The sequence below is a fragment of the Acipenser ruthenus genome, chromosome 49 (genome assembly GCF_902713425.1).
Source record: "Acipenser ruthenus chromosome 49, fAciRut3.2 maternal haplotype, whole genome shotgun sequence".
NCBI lineage: Eukaryota > Metazoa > Chordata > Actinopteri > Acipenseriformes > Acipenseridae > Acipenser > Acipenser ruthenus.
In genome coordinates, this window is record NC_081237.1 from 1,320,865 (window position 1) to 1,327,066 (window position 6,202).

Below are 6,202 nucleotides of genomic sequence, written 5' to 3' on the forward strand. Positions count from 1 at the left end.
TTTTTCTGCACCCTAGTTCCTGTGTTTTCGTGCATAGTTGAGTCGCTTGGCCTTGTTTCCACGTTGGAGGTATGGCTTTTTGGCCGCAAGTCTTCCATGAAGGCCACTTCTGACCAGACTTCTCCGGACAGTAGATGAGTGTACCAGGGTCCCACTGTTTTCTGCCAATTCTGAGCTGATGGCACTGCTGGACATCTTCCGATTCTGAAGGGAAGTAAGCATGATGTGTCTTTCATCTGCTGCAGTAAGTTTCCTTGGCCGACCACTGCGTCTACGGTCCTCAACGTTGCCCGCTTCTTTGTGCTTCTTCAAAAGAGCTTGGACAGCACATCTGGAAACCCCTGTCTGCCTTGAAATTTCTGCCTGGGAGAGACCTTGCTGATGCAGTATAACTACCTTGTGTCTTGTTGCTGTGCTCAGTCTTGCCATGGTGTATGACTTTTGACAGTAAACTGTCTTCAGCAACCTCACCTTGTTAGCTGAGTTTGGCTGTTCCTCACCCAGTTTTAGTCCTCCTACACAGCTGTTTCTGTTTCAGTTAATGATTGTGTTTCAACCTACATATTGAATTGATGATCATTAGCACCTGTTTGGTATAATTGTTTAATCATACACCTGACTATATGCCTACAAAATCCCTGACTTTGTGCAAGTGTACCTAGAATTGATGCTGTTTTGAAGGCAAAGGGTGGTCACACCAAATATGGATTTGATTGAGATTTTTCTTCTGTTCACTCACTTTGCATTTAGTTAATTGATAAATATAAACTATTAACATGTCTATTTTTGAAAGCATTCTTACTTTACAGCATTTTTTCACACCTGCCTAAAACTTTTGCACAGTACTGTATGTATGTATGTATGTATATATATATATATATATATATATATATATGTACTTTGCATGTAATCTGTATTAAATATGAATTGGATATTCTGTCACAAATTACTGTTTTCTTTCTTTCTATCTAGCTGTCTCCTCTTAGAAGGCTTTATAAGCAAAACAAAAAAAGGTCTCCATCCATCATTTTTACACCTCCAGCAGTCCTTCTCTCTCTCTCTTTCTCTCTCTCTCTCTCTCTCGATATAGATATATACAGTTGTAGTCAAAAGTTTCCATAACCCAATGGAAATTTTAGGAAAAATCTTTTGCAGCAAAAGTTTTGCTTTTGTGGATAAGGAAAAAAAGTTACAAGAAATAGATGTCTACAATTAATTATTTCAGCAATTTTCTTTGCAAAACTCCAAAAATGTTAATTCAGAAGTGTTCATACCCTTTGGTGCTATGATAGTATTGTCTACAAGGTGCTAAAATTTCAATATGATAATGCAGAAGCTAATTCTAGAAAAGTCTAGTAAATGCTGGATGGTAGGTGAACATTCTTAGAGAGTATAAAAGGGTTAGGCATAGGATGATTGCTGTCATTACCAATAAGTCAATATTGGAAAAAATAAATAGCTATATGAAGAAATGATTTATTGTCATAAAGCTGGAGAAGGATACAAGATGTCCAAGCATTTCAGTATCCCAATTTCAACTATTGTTTCTATTATCAAGAAGTACAAGACTCATGGTACTGTCACAACACTCCCTCGGTCTGGAAGAAAGGTTCTTTCACCAAGAACAAGTAGAAGAATTGTGAAGAAGGTTAATAATTAATCTGAGACTGCCAAAGATATTCAAAGTGAATTGGCTGCAAGTGGGACTGGGGTTTCCATTTCAACCATAGGTCGAGTATTGCATGGTGAAGGTCTCAATGGTTGCAGGCCAAGGGCAAAGCCACTCTTCGGAAAACGTCACAAAGAGAATCGTTTAAAGTTTGCAAAACAGCATTTAAATGATGGATACGAGTTGTGGTCAAAGGTTTTGAGGAGTGATAAAACAAAAATCGAGTCGGTATGAATACTTTTGAATTTAAAAAAAAAAAAAATGCTGAAATAATTTAAAATACACATTTCAAATTGGGAGAAAAACAGAGTAAAAATCAATTGCCAACTACTAAATTAATTATATATAAATAAATAAATAAACCAACCAACCATAAGGCTCATTCTACCACATATACTGTTCCCTCAATGGCTGCTTCCAGGGACATTCCTATACAGAAATCTGCAGCGCTGCTACCTGGAAGTCAGCACACATCTGTACCTCCCATTACCATATCGACCTTGAGTTACGCTGGGATGCTTGTCTTGCAGCCTTGGTTCTGCATCTCTATTTCTTGTAACTTATTTTCCTCATCCACAAAAGCAAAACTTTTGATAAAAAGATTTTTCCAATAATTATTTGTTTTAGAGAAATTTCTAGAAATGATACAGCATATATATCTGTGTGACAGGGTGCTCGTGTCACATGTGTGGGTAACCGCTCCTTGGGCAATACAGAGAGACATGCAGGTGGAGTTGAAACTCCAGCACAGGCAGGATTTATTAATACAAAACAAAGTAAATAAATAAAGGGGTCATGTGACGTTACCAGCGATGGTAATGCACAGAGGACACATACAGCAAGCTGTACAAAAAGGCAAAATAAAACACAGTACAAAAACTACAAAAAGGTGCCACACAGGGCTAGCGCTAGCCTGATATAAATAAGGCGTGACGCTCTGGGAGCCGGCTACACTACGTAACCCTTGCTATACATTACTTGGGATAACTATCCCCGAAACTAACCTACTTATGAGACGGCCTTGGCTGGGCATTGCCTTCACAAGCACTGCTTGAAGTTTCAGTGTTGCGTAGCTGTCGTTCCTGCAGCGCTGACTCTCTCCTCAGTATATGCAGCTTCCCTTCTGTAGCATGGCGTTGCAGTCACCCAGAACCATCTCCACCCGATGTTTTTAAACCGACGGACACTCGGTCAAGACCCGCCCATCTGCTGATTGAGGACCGGCACAGCCAATCATCCACTGCCCCTCCTCTCAACCAAACCCAGCAGGCAGCAAAGTCTCAAACGAGCTCCCGTCTGTAAACAATCAATTAATCAAACAAGTAAACTCCAAAATACACACACAATAAACCAATTTCCTCATATAAATTACACCAACACTAATTTCCACATGTGCAGGGCAATCGCCCTGCTACAATCTGAAACAAAAACACACTGGAAATGTGAAAAAACACCAAGTAATCAAAAGTGCCCAGCCATTTAAAGTAGAGATATCAAAAACACAAGACAAGTTTCAAGAAACCATTGGGGCAACCTTGGCCAGCACAAAGCAAATAGGCACAACTGTAAAACCGATGGGGGCCAAGGTTGCCCCAATTGTTTCTACCAACTTGGCTTGTGTTATTCAGGCACAATAAACGTGGATCAAACGCCTGAAAAACACAAGCCAAGTTAGTAGAAACAATTGGGGCAACCTTGATCCCCACCGGTTTTGCAGTTGTGCCTATTTGCTTTGTGCTGGGCAAGGTTGTCCCAATGGTTTCTTAAAACTTGACATTTTTTCACATTTATTTCCAATGTGTTTTTGTTTCATACTGTAAAACTGATGGGGGCCAATTGTTTAATACATTAAGTGGCGGAGTGCCACTTAATGTTAGGGCAGCAATAAATTACTTAGTGAAACATTTAACCCCTTGCTATTGGACGTACCTGGTACGTTCTCAAAAACACTCGCTCAGTGCTGCCTAACATACCAGGTATGTCCTAATTAATTTATATATATATATATATATATATATATATATATATATATATATATTTTTTAAATGAATGCTGGATTGCCGTTATTTCGCTTGGGATTGCTCATCGAGAAGCTCTTACTGATAATATGGGGTTGGTATTTCCAATTTCATTATGTTGCCAGATAAAATGTATTTGATGTGATGTGACAGTTTTTAACTGAATTTATAGCCTGCTTGAATGCTATCGCTCTGTGACATCCAGCGAATTTATAACAATTCCAGATTAAAATTGGTTTATTGTGTGTGTATTTTTTTTTACTGTTAATGAATATTGCATTATACATGTTTCATTAACAGATGATAATTAAATAGGTTTTTATGGACAAAACATAAGAGGCATTTTGAGGCCTTGTGAAATTAACCTTATGTCTGTCCATTAAAACCTGTTTATCCAAATCCAAACAGCTGAGTTTGCCTGAAATATACTACGTGTTTAATACGGTATAAACGATGCCTTTGTTACTGAAATCAATGGGAATGGCAAACGACAAACGCTATTTGTCCGATATAAACGGCTGCCCAAAATAACACTGTAGTGGTTGCGGCTGTGTATTTATATACAATATATATATATATATATATATATATATATATATATATATATATATATTACACTCATAGTCAGGATTCGGTCAGTGACCAACATAAATAACAATTTTGCGATTGAGCTTTGACAAATTATCAAAGAACGAAATTAAAGGTTATTTTGGTGTTTGAACAAATTATATAGAAATAGAATCAGAGAATGAAACACAAAAGAAGAGACAGCTTCTTCGGTCTTTAAGTAAATCGATATAAACAGTTGGAATGAATTTATAGATAAGAATAAATAAATTTCAGTTGACCGGTAGTTCATTCCTAACTTTTGATGAAGTACCCAAAGAAAACAATCTTTCTCTTCGCACAGCAGCAGCAGCTGATTCTGGGGCTCTGCACGGCTTTCCTGCAAGTGCAACAAGTTTGTCAAACACAGCAGTGCTTGTGTGTGCGTGAGGGAGCTCAGTGCAATTCAAAATGCCACAGCAGCAAGCCTTGCAAAAATAAATACAAATACAGGGATTTTGTATATCTCTAAATCAAAATGAGATATCATTATGGCTTCTTTATATGTATCTAATTTCATTGAGCTACTTTCATTTCACCTGACTTATTATCTAGACAATCAAAACAGTGTTTTAAAGGGAGGCTCAGTAGACCAGTGGAGCTCTCAATATGGTTTATTTGGAAAATGTTCATTTACCAAGTTGTCATCATCTAAATTAAAAACATTAAAAGTTTTTTTTGTTGTCTCAATCTTTATTCCACAGGCGCGGCACTGTCTGGTGCTGATCTGGGTCTGCAAAGTTTGTTTAGTAAAAAGTGGTAGTTCGCCCCTGTGGCAGGGCAGAGGAAAAGCCCTGCACATCACTCTCCATTTTGTAATAAAACCTTGAAGCAGCCAGCGGTAGCAGGGAGGGACTGTAGTTAAATTAAAAACCAGCAGCCAATGACAGGGCTAGCAGGGAGGGACTGTAGTTAAATTAAAAACCAGCAGCCAATGACAGGGCTAGCAGGGAGGGTCTGTAGTTAAATTAAAAACCAGCAGCCAATGACAGGGCTAGCAGGGAGGGTCTGTAGTTAAATTAAAAACCAGCAGCCAATGACAGGGCTAGCAGGGAGGGTCTGTAGTTAAATTAAAAACCAGCAGCCAATGACAGGGCTAGCAGGGAGGGACTGTAGTTAAATTGGAACCAGCAACAAATCTAGCGATTTCCAGGACAGTCATCGGAGAATTTCAGAGATATAAACTCGGCAAAACGTTTTGATTATTCTGTATTAGAAACAACCTTTTAGTATCATTGTCAGGGTAATTCAACTCAGATGCACTAATGCCCCGCCTCATTTGAATATAAAAGGAAAATCAATGCGTCTTTTGCTTAGCAACGGGCTTAACAACCACAAACCTGGTTCTAAATAAACCAGCAACATGGCGTCGCCAGTGGTAAAGTTGGTTTGAAGTTCGATATTCATTTGATATTCGCAACCATATCACCTAGATGTTTCAAACCAACTTTAAATTTGAAGCTGAGTGGTTAACCTTTCCTTTAACTAATTTGTGAAAATTAATACAATATCGCTTATGCGCTTTTTATAGACTGATCTATGAAATTTAGTCCGGGGGGAAGCATTTTCCAGGGGGAACAAATTTCACGTGACACCGGCACGATCGCTCTCTTCACCCCCCCCCCCCCCTCGCGTTCCGGTACTTCCAGATTCAGGACCACACCATTGCTTACTGTGTGTAGTTGTTGGTGTGTCTATGTACTATGATTGTTTGGCAACTTTTGCTTTAAAATAGCAACTTTCTGATCTAAATAGTTGGCAACACTGATTGGAACCCTCCTGGAGAGCATTAACAGAGCCCTGAGACCCTGAGTTAGGCAAGTATGGCTCACTTTGCTGGCGTGAGCACCCTCACTGCCTTTATGAAAAATGCTTTCCTGTTAAAAATGTACTGACGGCACGCCTTTGT